Source organism: Puma concolor, chromosome B4 (genome assembly GCF_028749965.1).
Source record: "Puma concolor isolate L17-30 chromosome B4, mPumCon1.1.hap2, whole genome shotgun sequence".
Lineage (NCBI taxonomy): Eukaryota > Metazoa > Chordata > Mammalia > Carnivora > Felidae > Puma > Puma concolor.
Genome location: NC_141673.1, coordinates 21,649,086 through 21,673,329, shown reverse-complemented (window position 1 = coordinate 21,673,329; position 24,244 = coordinate 21,649,086). Strand labels below are relative to the sequence as shown.

General features: G+C 38.9%; 1 protein-coding gene and 2 pseudogenes across 13 annotated transcripts in view; 1 reads left to right on the top strand and 2 right to left on the bottom strand.

Moving 5' to 3' along the window:
• ANKS1B (ankyrin repeat and sterile alpha motif domain containing 1B) overlaps nucleotides 1–24,244 on the bottom strand; it is a 1,105,230-nt gene that overhangs the window by 1,054,860 nt on the left and 26,126 nt on the right. The window lies entirely within an intron of this gene.
• On the top strand, nucleotides 2,563–5,024 carry LOC112863714 (proteasome subunit beta type-5 pseudogene; annotated as a pseudogene).
• LOC147578957 (large ribosomal subunit protein eL43 pseudogene) lies at nucleotides 13,609–17,811 on the bottom strand (annotated as a pseudogene).

Sequence of the window (24,244 nt, the reverse complement as noted above, 5' to 3'; positions counted from 1 at the left end):
CACATCTCTCTCATTAACCAATGTGATGCCAATACTCAGTGTATATGATAAGCACTCATATAATTTTGTTAAGTATTACATGAATAACACTATTATAGGGTAGAAAAACTAGAAATAACTAATAGCAAACAAGACAAAATAGAATAAGTTAGTAATATAGGTAGGTACAAATAATCTACTGTAGGAGAATGGGGAGGGGAAGACCTCTCTGAAGGAAGAATTTCAGTGAGATAGCTTTTCCTGGAAAAAGTTTTATTAAAAGGATTAAACACTGGGGTGCCTGGATCATTCAGCTGGTTAAGTGTCCAACTCTTGGTTTTGACTCAGACCATGATCTCATGATTCATGGATTTAAGCCCCACATTGGACTCCATGCTGACAGTGCAGAGCCTGCTTAGAACTCTCTCCCTCTCTCTGCAAACCCCTCCCGCTCACACTCTCTCTTTCTCAAAATAAATAAACTTTTTAAAAAAGGACTAAACATTAAAATTTAAAGGCTACCTAAAAATTAAAGAATAGGTAATGCCTGGCTCCCACAGGCACAGGATTTTGTTTATAAGTCTAGTTCTATGCCTGTTCAAAGGAATTTGAAAATATCTGATTCAAATTTGTTTTGAGATCTACTATTTAAACCAGGTGTACATCCCAGAATGAGGTAATCAAATAAAAAACCTACCCCAAACATACGAACTTTCATTAATAGCCATGAAACTAACAAACTCTCAATTTTCCATTAAATACACATTTCAAAAGTACTTGACTTCCTGATGAATACCCTACAATAGTTTACTAATTTAATAAATAAGTGGGAAAAAAATAAATGGCTTTATAGATAATAATTCTTTTTCTTGTCCTAGAAGCACTATTATTTAAAATTAATTATTAAAGCTCTAGCGAAATTAGACACCGAAGTACTACCATGAAATTAAAGACTAGCAGATTGGATTTTATTAAAATTAAAAACTTCTATACATCAAGAGACATTATGAAAAAACAGAAAACCAAACTACTGATAGGTAGAAGATATTCACAATACACCTATCTGCCAAAGGACTGGTGTCCAGAATATATAAAACACTCCCATAAATCAATAAGATAAGCCAATAAAAAATAATCAAAAACTTTGTGAAAAAGTGGTAAAATATAGCTACAAATATTCCTATCCCGGTATATTTGCCCCTTTGCAATGTGGCATAGCTGCTCTTCCAATGTGAGCTGGTCATAACTCACATTAATCAAAAAAAAATACGGTGGAAGTGAGGTTATATAACTTCCAAGACTAGGTCTTAAGAGATCTTGCACCTTCCACTTTTACCCTCTTAGAACGCTATTCTACCATATAAGGAAGCCCTACTCCTTACCAGAGTATGAGAAGTCATAGGAAAAAACAAAAAACAAAAACAAGGTGCCCTAGCCAAAGCCAACACAACTGACAGACAAGGGAGTAAGGCCACCTTGGGCCTTCCAACCCAAAGAGACCACCCCTAGCTCTGCAGCTGCATAAGACAGCTCAGACAAAACCAGGAAAGGAACCTCCAAGTCAACCCATAGAGTTGTAAAAAATAATAATTAACCGTTTTTACTTAAGCAACAATAAATAACTGAAACAGGTATGACATGGCACTTCATAAAAGATGATATCCAAATGGCCAATAAGCATATGAAAAGGTGCTCCACATCATCATTCATCAGGGAAAATACAAATTAAAACACGAGATATGACGACACACCCACCAGAATAAAAATTCAAAAGGTTGACAGTATCAAATGTAGGCAAAGATGTGGAGTACTGACACTTTCCTACATTGCTGCTTTAAAGTGTAAATTTGTAAAAAAGTTTTCGGGAAAACTATATGGCAGCATTTGGCAAAACTAAAATTATGCCCACTTTGTAACCCAGAAATTCCACTTCTACATTTATGCCAAACATAATGCATATCTATGTACATATACAAAAGTATATACACATACACACCCAAAACATGTGTGCAAGAATGATCATGGAAACACTATTCATAAGAACCAAAAATTAGAAACAATCCAGTTGTTCACCAACAGTAGAATGGATAAATTGTGGTATATTTATACAATAAAACTACACAACAATTAAAAAATACTACTACAATTTGCAGCAGCATGCATGACCCTCAGAAATAAAATCAGTAAAAGAAGCTAAACAAAAAAGGCTAGTTAGTATAATTGCATTCCATTTATATGAATTTCAAAACCAAACTAAGTCAAAACTAATATGAAGATAAAAGCCACAACAGTAATTACCTCTCAAGTGCCGCCCATTGACTGGGAAAGGGTATAAGGCAGCCTTCTAGGGTATTGGAAATGTTCTCCATCTTGACCTGGGTTCACAGAGCTGTACCCAAGATTTGTGTACTTCACTTCACTACATGCTGTACCTCATTAAAAATTGTTTAAATATCCTGCAAACCAGTTCACCATTCTAATGGCACAGAAACAGTACAGAGAGCAAAAGTGCCATGACCTACATAAAACAGAAAGAAAACATTCCCACTGGACCTCCTTTGCCCCTTGGTGATATCATATACCATGACGGTCAAAATGCAGGTGTGCAGAGCAGCAATAAACTAATGACTACATTAGTGCCAAGTTTGGGTGGTACACACGATATCCAAACCATTTACATGAAGCTGAAAGTAAACAGGACTTAAAGAATTTATGTTGCTGCCCTACAAATTTACATGAAACAATCTCATAGGTTTGAGTTTTATAAATATACATCAAAATATAATTATCCCTTAACTATCTGTTTGAGACTCAACATTTATACAGTCTGGAGTTAGGTAAAAGAATGAAAATGTGAACTGTATTTGGTCCATCTATGTAGTCCATTTAGATGAATGGTAATCACATACTGCTAATGAGATCAAAGTTGTAGGTTACAGCCTCGCAGGGGTCAGTTCCATGCAACTACTAATGCCCTTTGGCATAGTCATAACAATGCTTTCCACTGTCTATGGTTTTTATTACAAGAATCAAAAAGAAAAGACACAGTATATGTAGTCAGAATTGCATGTTACAAGTATGACAATTTAAAGCATACTTGATTGTTAGCACAGTTATTATTAACATCACTAAATAAATGAGTTCTCCCTACTTCTATATGAGAAAATCAGCAGGATACCATAAAGAAACTAAAATTAGATGTGGGTTATCAAAATGTAGAAGCAAAAAATCTAGCAGACAAATTCAGCCAAATTGATAAACTCAAGAACTGTGTCTCAAAAAAGACTACTCATATTTTCTTATTATATGTTATGTTTAAATTGTATTCTTCTGGGGGCGCCTGGGTGGCACAGTCGGTTGAGCGTCTGACTTCAGCTCAGGTCATGATCTCACAGTTCGTGGGTTCAAGCCCCGCATCAGGCTCTGTGCTGACCGCTTGCTCAGAGCCTGGAGCCTGCTTCAGATTCTGTGTCTCCTTCTCTCTCTGCCCCTCCCCCACTCGCATTGTGTCTCACTCTGTTTCTCAAAATTAAATAAATGTAAAAAATAAAATAAAATAAATTGTATTCTTCTGTCCTCCCCACACTGCAGCAATCTACATTAATAAAATTCCCAAATCTAGTTGATAGGTCTATTGTGGAGATTAAAATGAGATTATGTAGTAAATTTTTAAAAAATCATCTGTTTAAAATTCAGTAAATACCCAAAAGTTATAATTATTGGCAAACTTAACTGGAATTTAATTTTCTAACTAGCTGTGTGCCAAATAAGTTTAATAATTCCTAAAAAAATAAAAAGTGATTCTTGGATTAAACACGTGAGAAAACTGACCCCCAATACAATTTATTTAATTCATCCAACTTGCTGTAGGAAATATACTGAGATACTCAAGAGTGACTTAAAATGTTTCAAATTTGGGGTGCCTGGGTGGCTCAGTCAGTTAAGCGCCCGACTTCAGCTCAGGTCATGATCTCACAGTCCATGAGTTCAAGCCCTGCATCAGGCTCTGTGCTGACAGCTCAGAGCCTGGAGCCTGCTTTGGATTCTATGTCTCCCTCTCTCTCTGCCCCTCCCCTGCTCATGCTCGCTCGCTCTCTCTCTCTCTCTCTGTCTCAAAAATAAATAAAAACATTTAAAAACAAATTTTTTTAAGTGTTTCAAATTCCACACTGTTCAAATAACTTGTAAGAGAAAGTATATTCACATATAATAATACAAAGCAAAAAGTGAGGTGAATCATGAGAGGATATAAAGTGCAATCAGAAGTTGGAGAATGAATTCCAGCTGAGATAAGGACAGGCATCACCAAAGAAAGGACATTTGAGTTGGGTTTTAAAAAACAGCACAGAATATGCAGCATTATGGTAGGAAAAAAAAAAAAAGGGAGGGAGTCCCAGGAATGGCCTGAGCCTGGCCACGCCCCACTGGAGTACCCTAAAAGAGCCAAGAATACAAATGCTATAATGGAACCACCACTCTGGCCTTCAAGTTTCAACATGCAGTCACTGTTGCAGCAGACTCTCAGGCCACAATGGGTACCTATATAGCCTCCCAGGCAGTAAGGAAGGTTATAGAGACCAGTCCCTACCTGCTGAGCATGCAGCTTCTGGGAGCACCTATTGGCTCAGCAATGTTGAATCTATGAGCTTCAAAACAAGGAATGTATTTCAGTAACAGCTGCCTTCAAGCTGCCTGTCAAGATGATATATCAGTATAAAGGCATGGGACTGTCCATGGGCACCCTAATCTGTAGCTGGGATAAGAGAGGCCCTGGCCTCTACTATGTGAACAGTAAAGGAAACTGGATCTTGGGATCCACCTTCTCTGTAGGTTCTAGCTCTGTGTATGCTTATCAGGTCATGGATCGGGGTTCCTCCTGACCTAGAGGTGGAACAGGTCTATGATCTGGCCCATCAAGCCATCAACCAAGCCACCTAGACAGATGTCTACTCAGGAGGTGCAGTCAACCTCTACATATCCAAGAGGATGGCTGGATTCCAGTCTCCAGTGACAATGTAGCTGATCTACATGACAAATATAGTTGACCTACCCCCTGAATGAGGGTGGATGAGACTGCTTGCATTTCTTGGAGTGACTATTGTTGGTAATGTGAATACAACTCCCCATCCTATAGTGGAGAGATCCTCAATTATGTTGATAATTTTTTAAACTCTGGTGCTGTTGACCTCTATGTATTACCAGTTGTTAATGACCTGCTGCTGCAGAGGTGATTGTTTTACCTTCTTGGACATTAACATTATGCCTTTCGACCATGAATGAATGAATGAATGAATGCTTTTTTTTTTTTAAACAGCCTTGCAGTGAAATAGTTATATGTGTAATTACTTATTCGATGTCTCTCTCCCCAAATAGACTTCAAGTTCTGAAAGGGCACTTTTCAATTTTTCAATTCTCTACAGTTTCTAGCAAAGCATCTGGTACATGGTAGATATTCAGAAAATATCTGTTTTAATAAATTATTAACAGAGGCAGGAAAGTAACAATTTGCCTAGAAAATAAAGAAGAAAGGGATATGAAGATGAAAAGATTATTTAGGGCCAAACCGCAGAAGTCCCTGAAAAGCAAACTGAGAAATTTGTACTTTATTTGGTTGTTAATAAGGACTCATTGAAGTTTTTCAGGAGTGCAGTGACATTACTGGGTCTGTGCTTTAGAAAGTATATCTAAAAGCAATACTTACAGTAGATTAGAAAAAGAGACAACAAAGGCAATCACAAGATCATTATAGGAGTCCAGATCAAAAATAACAAGGACTTAAACTGGAATTTAAAAAAGCAGTGGGAATAAAAAGTAACAATAGTAATAACCATAGAGATATTACATGGGTGAAATCAACCTATCTGACCAACACCTTTTGAGCACCTACTATGTACCTACCAGACACCATGCTAGGAGCTGGAGACAGGAAATAAAAATAAGCCATAGCCCTTTATCTCAAAGAGCTGATGGTTTCCCTTAATTGTTCCAGTAGGGAAAACTGACCGAAAATACAATGAATGAAGAAGAACAGAAGTCAAAGACTCTTTGAATTTTTAGTCTAGATGACTAAGAGAATGGAACACCATTCAGAGAATAGAGCAGAAAAAGGTAGGCAGGGAAGAAAATATGGGCAGTTTTTGACATACTGTATAGGATATCCAAGTAGAAATGTTCAGCTGGCAGTTACAAACTCAAGACTGAAAAAGACAACAGAGGTAAGGTCTTACAGTGTGGGAAACATCTAGCATAAACATGAGAGCTGAAGTTCAAAGCTAGAAAAGATAAGAAAGGATGTTACAGGTAGAAACTTAGAAAATATCTACATTAAAAAGATGGGGGAAGGCACAGAAAATTTAAAAAGAGGAAGAATTATCAGTAAATCAAACCAAACCAAGACAAAACACAGCAATCAGAGAGGCAGAAGGAGAAGGACCATCAAGATTAGGGGAACTGTTTCCAGAGGCACGGACCATCAACAATACTAGGTGCAGCAAAGAAATCATGGAAAATTAGGACTGAGAAAAAAAGATCACTGGATTTGGGAACAAAACAAATGCATTAGTGACATTTGAGAGAGTAGCAGAGTGATAAGGAAAAATTCTGTTTCCAAGAAGTTGAGGTATCAGTGAATAATGAGGCAGAAAAGACAGCTAGAGCAAACCACTCTCTTGAAGTCTGACCATGAAGAAAATGGTGGGAGTCTGACAATGAAGAAAAGGAAAGAAAGAAAGAAAGTGATGGGACAGTAGTTTGATAGGAATAGCAGAAGGAGAATGATTTTGTTTGGATACAGAATGATTACATGAGTTACATGTCATTAGCAGGAGGGAAAGGATTAAGAGGGCAAAAAATAAAAGCACTGTTTTTAGAACAGGAAAGAACTAGAGAAAGGAAACAAGAAACGCTGGTAAAAAGACAAAAAAAATACATAAAATATTTGATTTATTCATTCAATATATATTTATTGAGTATCCATCATGAACTTGAAACTGGAGAATATACACTGGAGAACAAGAAACAGTCCTTCCAGAGGAAATGGAAGAATGCCACCCTAACATCCATTCCATTCTTTCTGTTGTATAGCAGCCAAGCAACCTGGATAGAATTAACTCTAACACTAGCAAAAGGAGTTGTTAATCTTGAATGGCCTCAAGAACCATCATAATCATTATCTGCCTTATCAGGATACTTGATTCAGGAATGGGCACAGAACCCTAGTTAATCCTATCAGAAGGAAACCAGGACTTGATTTAATGGGAAAAGGGACATTTCTGAATGGCAAGATACACTGAGGGAAGGTTTGAAACAGCAGCAGCCATTTTGCTACCAAAAAGCCAGCTTATTATGAAGGCAACATCAAAGAGGACAGAGGTGAGAGAATCACGAAAGAAAAATAATAAAGCTCTGATCAACTACATCTGAAACCCATCCTTTCTTTGGTCTTTAAGTTACATGATCCAATAAATCCCCTTCTTTGTTTAAGGCCATTTAAGTAGAGCTTTTTGATAACTGCGAGGGACAGCATTCTAATTACAAATTTGATACCACTATAGGCACAAAATTGTTGTAAAATGTAGCATACAATAGGGCATGCCCAGTGCAAACTCTAGACTGAATCCTCTCTACACTCTTCTGGCTTTAGATGTCCATGGTTCTAAACTTTCAACCTAAAAATGCCCCTTCTTTGGTAGTCCTTTCTTGACCTTTCACCCTTTGCTCCCAAGCTGGTTTTGTCTTCACTAATCCTTGAATCCCTAGTCTTGGAGCAGTAGGGTGCTCCCCCTCTGAGAAGCATCAGACTTCACCTCCTCTCCGTGCTCCAGAATCAAGTGAGAGGTGCCTATGATTTCAACCACAACCACTTTACTAAGAGAATTCTTAGCCCTGGGGATTATCCTTTCTGCAAGTTTGTTCCTGTGGCTCAGGCCAGAATTTCTATCTTTTCCTCAGCCTCGCTGAATTGTCTTCCTTCAAAACTAGACTTATTGGCACAAGAACAGACACCCAGATCAATGGAACAGAATAGAAAACCCAGAAATGGACCCACAAACATATGGCCAACTAATCTTTGACAAAGCAGGAAAGAATATCCAATGGAATAAAGACAGTCTCTTCAGCAAGTAGAGCTGGGAAAACTGGACAGCGATATGCAGAAAAATGAACCTGGACCACTTTCTTACACCAGACACAAAAATAAACTCAAAATGGATGAAAGACCTCAATGTAAGACAGGAAGCCATCTAAATCCTTGAGGAGAAAGCAGGCAAAAACCTTTCTGACCTTGGCAGCAACTTCTTACTCAACACATCTCCAGAGGCAAGGGAAACAAAAGCAAAAATGAACTATTGGGAACTCATCAAAATAAAAAGCTCCTGCACAGAGAAGGAAACAATCAGAAAAACTAAAAGGCAACCGACAGAATGGGAGAAGATATTTGCAAATGACATATCAGATAAAGGGTTAGTATCCAAAATCTATAAAGAACTTATCAAACTCAACACCTACAAAACAAATAATCCAGTGAAGAAACGGGCAAAAGACATGAATAGACACTTCTCCAAGGAAGACATCCAGATGGCCAACCAACACATGAAAAAATGCCAACATCACTCATCATCAGGGAAATACAAATCAAAACCACAAGGAGATACCACCTTATACCTGTCAGAATGGCTAACATTAACAACTCAGGCAACAACAGATGTTGGTGAGGATGCGGAGAAAGAGGATCTCCTTGCATTGTTGGTGGCAATGCAAGCTGGTGCAGCCCCTATGGAAAACAGTATGGAGGTTCCTCGAATAACTAAATATAGAACTACCCTGCGACCCAGCAATTGCACTACTAGGCATTTATCCACGGGATACAGGTGTGCTGTTTTGAAGGGACACATGCACCCCAATGTTTATAGCAGCACTATCAACAATAGCCAAAGTATGGAAAGAGCCCAAATGTCCATCGATGGATGAATGGATAAAGAAGATGTGGTATACACACACACACACACACACACACACACACACACACACACAATGGAGTATTACTCGGCAATCAAAAAGAATGAAATCTTGCCATTTTCAACTACGTGGATGGAACTGGAGGGTATTTTGCTAAGTGAAATTAGTCACTCAGAGGAAGACAAAAATCATATCACTTCACTCATATAAAGACTTTAAGAGACAAAACAGATTAACATAAGGGAAGGGAAACAAAAATAATATAAAACAGGGAGGGGGACAAAACAGAAGAGACCCATAAATATGGAGAACAAACTGAGGGTAAATGGAGGGGTTATGGGAGGGGGGATGGGCTAAATGGATAAGGGGCATTAAGGAATCTACTCCTGAAATCATTGTTTCACTATATGCTAACTAATTTGGATGTAAATTTTAAAAAATAAAAATAAAATTTAAAGAAAAACTAGACTTATTAAGTACCTCCTCCGGGAAGTCACTGCAGGTCCCCTTCCCACTGCTCATTGGCCCTCAGATGCTGCCTCCTCAGGGTTCCTGCAACACTTGGTACATGCCACCTCTAAGATACCCAGACACGTAAGGAGAGAACTAGACACAATGTGATGTTGCTCCTACTGGGACAGGGACCACAGTTTATTTTATTTGTGTTTAAACAACATGCAGGAAGGAAATGAACATCACTTGTGATATGGAGGAATGGATGCTGGATTCAAAGCAAGACACATGGCTTCCAGTCATCACAGGATTTCTTACAAGCTACAGGGCCTGTCCAAGCATCTTCATCTACGAGGAATTCATCACTGGGTGGTTGTGAGATTAAGACACACAATGAATCTTAAAAATACTGTAGTCCTTTGAGAATAATACCTGAAAATATTTTTAATGGATATTCAAGAGGTAAAGGATGCCTTCTTACTAGGAAGTAACTGGAGACACGAATAAGTGAAAAACTCATGACGTGGTCTTTAAGCTGACCTTGAAGAACTCATACGATTTAGGCATGTTTAAAAGGAAATGGGGTGGAAGAGGTAGCCAGGCAAAGGAAGTAATGAGACCAAATGCTGAGGAACAAGCATCAATTCAGCAGCAAATTTTATTCAGGGATTATTATGTGTCAAAAATTGTTCTAAGTGCTAGGCATTGAGCAATGAAAACAGGCAAAGTCCCTATCTTCAGAGGGTTTAAATTCTAACTTGGAAGAACAGAAAATAAACACAAATAAATATACAAAATTATTTCTGATAGCACTAAGTGACATGAAGGTAATATGCTGTGGTGACTGGTGGGGGGGGGGGTACTCTAGATAAGGCAGTAAAGCCATTCTGAGGTGATAACATTCTTCCATGTGAGAAGAGAGTAATGAGACAGAACCAGAATAAGGAAGAACAAGCCAAAGGAAATAACAAATGCAAAGGCCCTGTGGCAGGAAAAAGTTTGCTATATTTGAGGGAGATAAAATGGCCAGTGTGGCTACAGCAGAGTGGACAAGGATAAAAACAATATGAGGTTAAGGCTAAGGTCATGTCTAAGGAATAGTGAGGTATCAATTTGGACTGAAGTTGAAATAGTAAATGATCCTAGAAAACTAATTTGAGGCTAAGGATGCCTCACAGATATTTCTAATAAAGTAGGGTGACTTTGGGAAAGTGCTGGGCACTTGATCTAGAGCACCAAAGCAGCATGGCAAAGACTGTTGGCATTCTGTTACTACAGAATGTCTGAGGAGAAAGTCATCTAGCACACCTTCCCTATTGAAGGAGGAAATGCAACCCAGAAGAGGAAAATGAGGTCTGCAGGCAGGGGGAGGTGAGAGTAAGTCATAATTAATGTTCACCAATACATAGGTCTCCTCTACTTCTGGGTACACAGGAATAAAAATGTGTAACTTTAGGACCAAAGCATTTAACTGTTGCCGTCCAGTCCTCCAATCCTGCCATGGTAATCACCTGTTAATGTGGAGGAGGTGCCATGGACAAAGGCACTGCAGAATGCTAAACCAACACCTGGAAGAAGGTACCATAAAGAACCCAGATCCATAGTAAATTCGCAAGAGAGAAATAAATTCTGGTTGTGTCAAATCATTGAGACAGCTGAGGGTTGCTTGTTATGGCATGATCACCTAACCTATAATGATTACTATAGAATACAGACAATATTTTTAAAGGTTATAAAGAGTAGAGTAGAGAGGCTTACTCGGAGTGGGGAGAAGAGAATGTGAAATACTACTCAATGCCTTTGACAAATGGCATTTTTTGTGACAGTTCTCCATCTTTCCCTACATCAGTGACCTTTATCAGATGTGCATCTTTGCAGTTCCTCCTCCTAATATGATGGAGCATATATTAATCGACTTGGGCTACCATAACAAAATACCATAGACTGGGTGCCTTAAATAACAGAAATTTATTTTCTCAGTTTTGGAGGCTAGCAGTCCAAGATCAGGATGACAGGTCCTAGTAAGAGCTCCCTTCCTGGCTTGCAAAGGCCATCCTCTTGCTGTGTCCTCATATGGCAAGGGTAGGGGAGAAGGCAAGTGAGCTCCTGTCAACCAGCCAGCCCTCTGGTGCCTGTCCATGTAAGGGTACTAATCCCATTATGAGAGCACCCCTTTAAGATCATATCCAAACCTAATTATCTACCAAATGCCCCATCACCGGGGTACCTGGGTGGCTCAGTCAGTTGAGTGTCCAACTTCGGCTCAGGTCATGATCTTGCAGTTCGTGAGTTCAAGCCCCACACTGCTGTCACTGCTGTCGGTGCAGAGCCTGCTTGTATCCTCTGTCCCCCTCTCTCTCTGCCCCTCCCCTGGCTCGCTCTCCCTCTCGCTCTCTCTCTCTCTCTCTCTCTCAAAAGATAAACATTAAAAATTTTTTCCAAAGTCCCCATCTCCAAATACCATTACACTGGGGATTAGGTCTTCAACATAGGGAACAGGGGGCAGGGGCGGGGGCACATAATTCAGTCTATAGTAGCATATATTCTCCCACCCCCTAATTTGTGGTTTGGCCATGTGACCTGCTCGAGCTAACAGAATGAGGCAGAGATGACAGTATATGCCAGTTCCAAGGCTATGCCTTAAAAAGCTCTGACATGTTTCCACTTGCCCTCTGGCACCTCTGTCATGGGCATGAGAAAAGTATGCTTTGGCTAGATCACTCCACCAAGGAGGACAGAAACATGTAAAGTCTTACCAGTACTAGCACAGCCAACTGGTATTTCAATAACCTGCAATGAGAATAAGATCCACCTAGCCACCAAACCTAAACCCCCCGGCTGACTGAGCTCAGCCTAAATGAGTAGATGCATGAATGATAAATGATTATGTTTTTAATACAACATACAAACATGAGTTTGGGGTAGCTTGTTAGGAAGCATTATTGTGGTAACAGGTAACTGGTATAACACCTATACAATGTCTACAGAGCACATCTGGCTCCTTAGGAAAAGCCTTATGCTAACAAAGACACCATGAAAATTATTGGATTTTCCTAACATTTTTATTCAAATTCTTGTTGCTTTATTCATCTCTGCTGATTCCTTACAATAGCTCCTAAATTCAATTCCAATACTGGTCAACAAGATCTAATGAAGACAACAGAGGAGACAGAAGAAAAGAGGGAAAAAAAATAGAATCAAAAAGTATTACAAAAAGTACTAATTTCAAGAAAGAAAATCAATACAAAACACCAAATGGAGTAGTCCTTGGGTTTAGTAAGGAAGAAGTTGCCAGTTCATCAGAAAGTTATTTTGGGACACTATTGGGACAGATGCATGGGAACTGAGAAAAGCATAAGTTGCACACAGATGAGACAGTAAGTTTAGATAAGTTAATTAAGAAGTTTAACGATGAAAAGAAGAAACAAATAGGACAACTAGTGGGGCAGGGAATGGAACTCAACTCTTAATAAGGAAGACCAATGCTGTATTAGTTTCTCATGGCTAGGTACCAAATTACCACAAACTTATTATCTATTTTGTAGGTCAAAAGTCCATGTGGGCTTAGCTGGGTTCTCTGCTTAGGATCTCCCAAGCACAAAATCCAGGTGTTGACTAGGCTGAGCTCTCAACTGAAGGCACTGGGGGAGGATCCACTTCCTTGCTAATTTGGACTATATCCAGCCATTCCCTTGCTGTAAATTAGCTGGAGGTTGCTCTCAACTCCTAGAGGCTGCTCTCCCACACTTGTACATATGCCTCTCCATCTTCAAGCCAGCAACAATACAATGGATGCTTTCATGTTTGAATCTCTGGATTCCCTTTCTACTACCAATTGAAAAACATTCTATTAAAGGGCTCATGTGACTATATTAGGCCTATCTAGATAATCTCCCTATTTTAAGGTCAATTGATCAGTAACCTTAATTATATCTCAAAATCCCTCCCTTTTGGTATATAATGTAACAATCAAGGAAGTAACATCCAGCATATGCACAGTCCTAGGGATTATGGAAGGAAATCTTAGGAGGGCATTTTAGGATTCTTCCTATCATATATACATATTTAAAGTTAGAAAAGGATGCAAAAGCTAAAAGATGTTGAAGATTTTAAACATCAGAATCCTGTATTACACGAATTACAATAATGAGGAAGGAAAGAAATCAAGGAAAATGTACACTAGCCTCACCATAGCAAAAAAGGAGGATGCCTTTTCTTGGAGATTGAAAGAATCATAAAAGGGGAGAGTGGGACGCAAAAGACAGCACTTATGCCAGCTATTTACTTTGCCAAATTTAGTATCATTTTAATTTAGATACAAAGAGACATATTCTCATATTCTGGGTTCTTTGAAAAAGTTCTTCCAGATGGTTACACCTCCCTAGAGTGACAGCACCCAGTGTTGCCTTGCACATATTGGGAATTCAATTAAACACTGCTGACCATCTGATTGGGAATTCAGAGTCTGGAGTAGCTGACTCAATACAAACATATGGCTTAGTTCCCATCAAAGGAAAAATCAAGCCACTGTATTCCCTTCTGTAACACTGCACCTCCTTTGCAATGTGGTAGAAAACAGAAGTGAACTAATAAAAATAGACCATGTAAGAAAAATTAGGGAACCAGCAAACTGTAGAATACAAAATTTCTCTAATTTTATCATAAAATCAGAACTCTTCAGCTAAGAATTAACACTAAGACATTGCCTTCCTAATTCAATTCAATCAGATCAATGCTTGTTGAGAACTGCTTCAGGATTATTTAAGATGAGGAAGACATAATCTGAGCTCAAGTTGATAAGGGATGGGGGATAAGCGTTAAAAGTAAAAGGAAGAAAACAATATTAAACCACTTTAACTTATAAAGAACCATATGAAATATTTACAGATAAGAAAAAAAAGGTTCAGAAAGGTTAAATACATTTTTTTCAAGGTCATACAGCAAGTATATAAGTAGATTATAAATTCAAATTCAGGACTGACTGACCCCAAAACTCAATCTCTACCAAATGAGGGATTAAATCATCTCTGGTTGGCTACCTGGACAAGGGTTTACAGTAAGGTGGAAAGAAACTGTAACAGTTTCTTAGAGAAGCAGCTATTTCAGATGGAACTCAGAAACATACATACACTTCTGAAAAGCTGAGAGGTAAAGTAAGGAGAGTAATTCCAGAGGAAAAAGCATAAGGCACAGAAGGAAATCTGGGTCAACATTTGGAGATGGTAAATAGTTCGGATAATCTAAAGCACAAGCTCTTTACAAATAAACATTAAATTGGACACTGATGTGAGGGGCAATATGGAAAATTACTCTATACTCCGCAGTTAATGGGGGGGAAAGGTAGGGAAGTTCAAAAAATGAACTTGAATCAGGAAGAGAAAATTATCCCTATTTACTTCCTTTTGCCCTTTAGTCATAAGGTTAACAAACTATGTCATAAGCCCAAATCCAACCCACCATCGGGTTTTGTTCTTTTTGTTACATAAATTAATCCATTTACTATAGGCTAGCACTGTTTCAAAGGGTGGAGCTTTTACTGGTTTTTCAATTCTTTCAGTCTTCTGATGGTAAACTTTACTGTGCAAGTAGACATGGTGTTGTGAGTCCAGGCACCACCAGCTACCGCTTTCATGCAGGAACCACAGTGTCAGATCCCCGTAGCTCATCTCTTCATCTTGGTTTTGCCACACAAGGAGTAAGTATACTAGGCATGCTGGCTTATTTCAATTTTCATCACCATTTTCCTGACAGAAGCACCATAATAGGTCCTATATTAACCTACGATTCCAACTTTCTTGGCACATTTAACCATGTTGCCACAAACTAGGACAGAACCCAGAGAACCTGCCATCTGTTTTTGTAACGTTCTGGAACACAGCCATGTCCAGTCATTCATGAATTGTCAATTGACTGCTTTCACCCTACAACAGCAAAAATCATATGGTTAATAAAACCTAAAACATTTACTTTCTATCCCTTAACTGAAAAAATACGTCATTTGCTCTAGTGCTATACCTCATAGGATTCTTTTAGTAGTTTGCTCTGGTCTAAATATAAAGCTTGTATGGATATTTCTCAATTGCTCAATTTCCAATATTATAATTTTAATTCCCTTTATAGTAATGGAGAATATTGCTCTCTTACACCATCAGCCTTCTTCCCCACTCCCCCCACACACATACATACTGTTCTCTCAATACAAATATATGTTTAAATCAGTAGTCAGTGTTTATACCATTGACTACATAAATATTCTTTATTCCTGAGCCAGATAATGTAATGTGACGTTTCCATACTTATAAAAATATCTGATATTTTTCTAATTAGTTTTCCACTTACCTATCACTGTTTTTATCCCAGTCTAACACATTTGTCAATGGTCATTTTTTTCCAAACCTTCAAACATACCAAGCACTTCACTGTTCCTCCCAAATCCTTCTCATAGTCCTCTACCCTTTTTCTCCAATCTGGACTGGGTGCTCTCTAAGCCTACTGAAGAACTATTCTCAAGGAACCTCTTTTCTTTGTCCTCATACATTAAATCCTTTGTTTTCTGCATCCTATGTCTTTCTTTTTATTGATTTCCACCCGTGTTTTATGCAAGTTCATCTTCCAAAAGCTTTCTACAAAGGGACACATAAGGCATAAATGTTTTAATCTTTCTGTGTCTTAGAACTTCTTTATTCTATACTACCTCATCAATAGTTTGGCTAAATAGAGAAATATAAGCTGAAAGTGATTTTCCCTTACAATTTTAAAAGCATTGCGACACTGTCCTCTATATTCCAGTGCTGCTGTTAAAAGTTTGATATAATTCTGATTATCATTCATCTCTATATGATTTGTTTTCATGTTTTCTTTTGTTTTACACAAAAGAATTTTATTTTAATCCATAATGTTCTTAAATTTCAGGCTTTGTGATCTTTTCTCATTCCTTATGCTGGATACCTGGGGAAACTTTTCAGTCTAGAGACTTGGATCCTACAGAATTAGAAAATTTTCTATAATATTTTTTGATAATTCCCTTCAGGTCTTGTTCTTGTGCTCTGTCAGTCGTCCACTGCCACAATAACGATGCATAACAAACCATCCTAAAACTCAGTGGCTTAAAACAATAACCATTTATAACTGCTCTGGAATCTACTAGTTAGCAAAGCAGTTCTGCTGATATTAGCTGGGTTTGTTTAGGCATTTCTTTCTGGTCCTGGCTGGCATCACACACATATTTATGGTAGGCTGGCCAACAGCTGAATTAAAATGGCGTTGGGTAAGACAGGGCCCTGTTCCATTAGGGTGGGTGGGTATTAAGTCACAAAGATCAACAGAAGAAAAGGGTTTAAGAAAGAAAAGATAGTCAAAAATAGCAAATGCTGCTGACAAACACAGAAAGATAAAAATGGGGGTATCATATGATTTGGTTATTAGAAAGATAACAATGAAGTTTAAGAGAGATGCTTCAATAGCATAAGAAACAAAAGTTAAAAGAGTATTTAGTAAAGCAGTATGCATAGGCTCTTCCTTTTTTCAAACAATCTAATGGTGAAAAAGAGGAGAAAAAGCATGAGATTGAGCAAGCAGCAATATGGTAAGGTCAAGGAAAGGTTTGGGTGTTTTTTCAGTTTCTTATTTAAGAAAAAGAGAAACCTGGGCAGGAATACAGAAAGAAAGTGACAAAGAATCTCTCCATGACCAAACTCTACTCAGACTCTTCTGAACATTTTTCTCAACTAGGCCCTAACTTTTGTGCTTCCACGTTCATCTCTTCATTATCCAATTTTAGGAAGAATCCTGCTAATTCAGTTTAGTCAGAATTCTTTATCCTTACTATCTGATCACCCTCAATATCTGATTGGGTTCTTCACGCTCCACCATCTCTCAGGTAATGTCTGATCACCCTGACCTGCCATAATCAAGATTTCTGTTAGATCATATTCCCCTTGCCCCTGAGTTTCCTCTCAGTAATTTTACATTCACTGACCCCCATCCTAGTCCTTGGCTATAAATTCCTACTTTTCCTTGTTCTATTTAGAGTTGAGTCCAATCTCTTTGTCCAACTACAGAACCCCTTTGCAGTGGTCCCTACACCTATAGCTGTGGTCCTGAATAAAGTCTGCCTTATTGTTCTTTAACAAGTCTCATGGAATGATTTTATTTCTCTTTAACAAAAGATAAAACAAGAGAATAAAAATTCAAATCAAGGGGAAAATTAAAGGATAATTAACAAAGGCTTGGAAAAGAAAGGAAGGATATGTCATCAGAAGCACAGATGCAGAGATTGATCTCAGCAAAAAGGAGCACTGGAGTATCTGGGTGGCTCAGGTGGTTAAGTGTCTGACTCTTGATTTCAGCTCAGATCATCATCTCACAGTTCATGGGCTCACATCCCACACTGGGCTCCCCACTGACAGTGCAGAGCCTGCTTGAGATTCTCTCTCCCTCTTTCTCTGTCCTTCCCCAGGCCCCTGTCCCTCAAAATGAATAAAAACTTTAAAAAAAAGGGGCGGGGGGGAGGAACATTTCTTACTATGGTGCAGAAATGGAGGCAAAGAGAAAATAAAAATAGAGGTAGAGAAATGTAGAGGGGAAAATTCTAAAAAGCTCATGCCTGAATTTCCTCAATTTCAGTTAAATAAAAAACAACGCTACCTGCTGAGAGTGACTTGAGCAAGAATGGAAAAGTGAAAAAGGTCTGGAACAGCTGCTCTGGTAAATGTAATAAGAAATTTACAGAGGGACTGATAATTGATTGATGCAACAGCGAAAGCAGAGATAGTCCAGATAACTTCACCATGAATTTGTGAGGACTCAAATGTAAGAAAAGTAGTCTTTTAGAGACAGCAAAATATCCCCATAATGGCTACAATACTGGAGAGTTGCTCAGCAGATGTGAGGAAGGTAATGCCAGGTGATTAGGACAAAATACCAAAAATAACAAAGCATGGATTTTCACTAATTAAAGGATTTCCTTTATTTTTATTATTTTAAATTTAAATCCAAGTTAGATAACATACAGTGTAATAATGATTTCAGGAATAGAATTTAGTGATTCATCACTTACCTATAACACGCAGTGTTCATCCCAACAAGTGTCCTCCTTAATGCCCCTCACTCCTTTAGCACTTCTCCCCACCCAACACCCTACCAGCAACCCTCAGTTTGTTCTCTGTATTTAAGAGTCTCTTATGGTTTGTCTCCCCGCTCTGTTTTTATATTATTTTTACTTCCTTTCCCTTATGTTCATCTGTTTTGTATCTTAAATTCCACATCAGTAAAATCAGATATTTGTCTTTGACATTTCGCTTAGCATAATATATTCTTCCATCCACATTGTTGCAAATAACAAGATTTCATTCTTTTTGATCACTGAGTTATATTCCATTGTGGGTGTGTATGTGTATGTATATCTGTGCATATATACATATAAATGTATACGTACATACACATATATATACACACCACATCTTCTTTATCGACTCATCTGTCGATGGACATTTGGGCTCTTTCCACGTTTTGGCTACTATCAATAGTGCTGCTACAAACACTGGGGTGCATGTGCCCCTTTGAGTCAACGCTCCTGTATTCTCTGGATAAATACCTAGTAGTGCAATTGCTGGGTCATAGGGTAGTTATATTTTTAATTTTTTAGAAACCTCCATACTGTTTTCCAGAGTGGCTGCACCAGTTTGCATTCCCACTAGATAGCAGTGCAAAAGCATTCCTCTTTCTCCATACCTCACCAACATCTGTTGTTGCCTGAGTTGTTAATGTTAGCCATTCTGACAGGTGTGAGATGGTATCTCATTGTGGTTTTGATTTGTATTTCCCTGATGATGAGTGATGTGGAGCATTTTTTCATGTGTCAGTTGACCATTTGGATGTCTTCTTTGGAAAACTGTCTGTTCATGTCTTTTGCCCATTTCTTCACTGGATTATTTGTTTTTTGGGTGTTGAGTTTGATAAGTTCTTTATAGATTTTGGATACTAACCCTTTATCCCATATGTCATTTGCAAATATCTTCTCCCATTCTGTCAGTTGCCTTTCAGTTTTTTTGATTATTTCCTTCTCTGTGCAGAATTTTTTATAGTTTGATGAGTTCCCAATAGTTCATTTTTGCTTTTGTTTCTCTTACCTCTGGAGACATGTCCAGTAAGAAGTTGCTCTGGCCAAGGTCAAAGAGGTTGTTGCCTGTTTTCTCCTCCTCTTTTGATGGCTTCCTGTCTTACATTTAGGTCTTTCATCCATCTTCAGTTTATTTTTGTGTCTGGTGTAAGAAAGTGGTCCAGGTTCATTCTTCTACATGTCACTGTGCAGTTTTCCCAACACCATTTGCTGAAGAGACTTTTTTTCCATTGGCTATTCTCTCCTGCTTTGTCAAAGATTAGTTGGCCATACGTTTGTGGGTCCATTTCTGGCTTCTCTATTCTGTTCCCTTGATTTGTATGTCTGTTCTTGTGCCAGTACCATACTGTCTTGATTATTACAGTTTTGTAATGCAGCTTGAAGTTTAGAATTGTGATGCATCCAGCTCAGGTTTTCTGATGCAGGATTGCTTGGCTATTCTTGGTCTTTTCTGATTCCATACAAATTTTAGGATTGTTTTGCTCTAGCTTTGTGAAGAATTCTGGTATTATTTTGATAAGGATTGCTAATGGATTTCCTTTCCTATTTCACTTTCAAAAAATGAAATAAATAGGAAATTGAAAGATAATAAAAATAAATTCAATCCAGGAGCTTTTTTAACAACTTACTCCTGGCCAATTTCAGACTAATCAAACTCTAATTCCAACCTAATTAAACCTTCTACCTGACTTTAAAATTTCTTCCCAAACTATGGCTAACTATAACAACTCCAATCTCCTTTCTCCAAATGTTTTTTCTCCACTACAATCTAAAATAGTTCAGGGGTAGGGCACCTAGATGACTCAGTTGGCTAAGCGCCCTGCTCTTGATCTCGATTCAGGTGGCGGTCTCACAGTTCGTGAGCACAGAGCCCACTTGGGATTCTCTCTGTCCTTCTCTCTCAGCTCCCCTCCCTCCTGCAAACACATGCTTGGTCTCTCTCAAAATAAATAAATAAACTTTAAAATATGAAATGAAATGAAATAAAAAAAATAGTACTCACTTTGGCAGCACATATGCTAAAATAAAATAAAATAAAATAAAATAAAATAAAATAAAATAAAATAAAATAAAATAAAATAAAATAAAATAAATTCCAGGGCAACTGGGTGGCTCAGTTAGCTGAAAGCCCGACTCCTGATTTCCATTCAGGTTGTGATTGCAGGGTTGTGGGGATGGAGCCCCATGTTGGGCTTCCCAATGAGCATGGAGTCTGCTTTAGATTTTATCTCTCCCTCTGCCCCTCTCCCCAGCTTGGGCTCACTATCAAAATAAATAAATAAAATAGTACATATTTCCATGCATTTGCAAATGCATGCCTTTTCTTCTTGGTATTTATTTCATTCTTCCAACCCGTGTATTGATTAGATTACTTTTGGTCCTTACTCCTTCTGGAATTCATACAAAAAGATGTAACATTTACAGAGTCACTTATAATCACTATTTCCCTCACCCTTTCTTTAGTCAACAGTGGCCACTTGATTCATACTCTTCTAAAACACTGGTTATCAACCAAAGGTGATTTTTGCTTCCCTGGGGATACTTAGTAATGCCTAAAGACATTTTCTTTTTTTTTTTTTTTTTTTTTTTTTTGGCATCTAGTGGGTATAGACCAAGGATGCAGCAATCCCACAATGCAAAGGACAGCCCTATCCCACCCCCAACAAAGAATTACAAGGGCCAAAATGTCAACAAAGTGAAGACTGAGAAATTCAACTCAAAAGCTACTTCACTCATTCCAAGACCTACAAATAGCTGAACAATCAAGTAAAAACCTGCCTTAGTGTCAAACTCACTCTCTTTTCTGCTATCTGACCTACTATGTTCCCAGGCCCTGTGTCAGTCTAGACCATTAAGACTTTGCCTTTTTGGGGCACCTGGGTGGCTCAGTCAGTTAAGCGGCCGACTTCGGCTCAGGTCATGATCTCGCAGTCCATGAGTTCGAGCCCCGCGTCGGGCTCTGTGCTGACAGCTCAGAGCCTGGAGCCTGTTTCAGATTCTGTGTCTCCCTCTCTCTGACCCTCCCCTGTTCATGCTCTGTCTCTCCCTGTCTCAAAAGTAAATAAAACATTAAAAAAAAAAAACACTTTGCCTTTTTCCCAGCAATGCTATGATATACTGGTCCTCAGATCCTCAGCTCCCTCCTGACATCCACCTAAGACACCTAAGATACTGTTGATTACATCAGGCTACAAAACTCCCTGACTTGTTCCTCATAATGGAAAATGGGGAAACTTTAATCCTTTGTTTTCTGGACTTGGCTCTCTACAGAGCCTGGTCCCCAAACCAACCTCACCAATTTTAACCATCTATTGCTCCCTATACCTCAGGGTGACAACATGGCTTAACACTGCACATCAGAGCAGTCTTTAAAAGGCCATCTCCTATCTAACTGTGAGGTCCCGGCATTTAATCTCTTCTTTCTGTAGTCACCTTTAGTGACCATGTAATGAGCTCTTAAAACCTGTAAGTGGCTGTTTTAGAGTTAGGCAACAGCCACTTACAGGTTTTAAGAGCTCATTACATGGTCACTAAAGGAATACATGAAACCCATAACCTCCAGGATTGACTTGCAAAGAACATACATTTAGACTGACTGAATTCTGAGTTCTTTAATTCAGTCACCAAATATGTATTGAAGTACTCTGTTAGGCACTGGAGGGCAGAGGGATTAAACACACACACACACACACACACACACACACACACATGGTCCCCACCCTTAAATAGTTTACAGCTTACTATGTAAGTCATATATGTAAACAAATAACCAATTCATGCATAGACTGATGACGGTAAGATTATCCCTATTCTATAGCTTAAAACAAAATATCCTGGGGCGCCTGGGTGGCTCAGTCGGTTAAGCGTCCAACTTCAGCTCAGGTCATGATCTCCCGGATCATGAGTTCAAGCCCCACATCGGGCTCTGTGCTGACAGCTCACAGCCTGGAGCCTGTTTCAGATTCTGTGTCTCCCTCTCTCTCTGACCCCCCCCCCCCGTTCATGCTCTCTGTCTCAAAAATAAATAAACGTTAAAAAAAATTTTTTTTAGGGGTGCCTGGGTGGCGCAGTCGGTTAAGCGTCCGACTTCAGCCAGGTCACGATCTCGCAGTCCGTGAGTTCGAGCCCCGCGTCAGGCGCTGGGCTGATGGCTCAGAGCCTGGAGCATGTTTCCGATTCTGTGTCTCCCTCTCTCTCTGCCCCTCGCCGTTCATGCTCTGTCTCTCTCTGTCCCAAAAATAAATAAACGTTGAAAAAAAAAAAGAATTTAAAAAAAGAAAGAAAAATCCTTTCTCAGAATTGACAGAAATAATAGTCTTAAAATAAAAGTATACAGAATGAATAAATGAGCAAATGAACAAACAGATGGATAAATGAGAAACCAAATACCAAACTAGTGAAACTTTTTTGGGTCTCTAGCAAGGTAATAGGTATATCATGTAAATGAGACTTTCATTATTCCACAACATCTCCTTTCATTTTCTTTAAATGTCATTCTCACTACAAATGCTAATTGGTTTAGTATATATAACAAATTAATCTGGTACTAGAATAATTCTGTAACACAATAAAAATCTTTGTTTCTTAGCCTTACAGATAATGGATCTTCTAAACAAATCTAGTACACCAGACTGATACTGGGCTAGAAGGCACCATACAGCCTCTCCAGATGCTTATAGTGAGCATCCATCAAATTGGTCAATGTCTGTGCCTTATACGTTATTAAAGTTTGTCATGTTTGATTGATGTATTCTCTCAATTTTAGAGCAATAGGAAAAGCTCCCAAGAAAAGACATCATAACTATATTATATTCCCTCTCCCTCCAAAAGCATAAAAATTCCAGTTACCAATTCAGCCAGCACAAAGGATCCACCTGCTAGAACTGATTTTGCCTGTCTATAATACCTGGTTATTCATTATGATGACTGATTCAAACTGCAGCTGTACTGAGATATCTGAAGGTACAAAGGAGATTATCTCCATTCCTCATGAGATGGAGTCATACAGAAGTGGGTTTGAACCTGAGCTCCATCAGGTGCTGTCTACATGACCTTCAGCAAGATATTTAACCACTTTTAAATCTAAAGTGTACATGGGATGGAGGAGCCAAGATGGCAGAACAGCACGGAAGTTTTTTTTGCATCTCACATCCATGAAATATAGCCAGATTAACACTAAACCATCCTGCACACCTAGAAAACTGATTTGAGGATTAACACAACAATCTGCACAACCTGAACCACAGAACTCAGCAGGTACATGACACCAAGAGGTGAACTGGGAGAGAGAGAACCCCCCGGAGGGTGGGGAACTGTTTTTGCTTGCAGAGAGAGGATGGAGTCGGGCATGGCGGGGGGGGAGTACAGGAAGACCACCTCCCCTCCAAAGCAGCTGGAGAGAAAGTGGAAAAATGGAAACAGCTGCAGGACTGAACTAAAAAGGGAGAAAGGAAAAAGAAGAGGGTTTAAATTCCACTAAGACTCTATAAACAGGGGGAGCACAGAGTCTGAAACTCCACAGCTCAATACCTGGCAGTACTCTGGTGGGAAGGGCAAATTCCCAGGAGCAGAGTGAGGTCGGCAGTCCTTGGGCCACACAGGGAGAGGCAGTTCCCCTGCTGGGAGGTCATTTGGTAGAGGCTGTGCAGCCCCCCTACAGGCAAAGGTGCCAGCAGATTCCGGAGAACCACCACATCTGCTGGTGCTCAAACAAGGTCACTAAAGGTGAAACCTTGT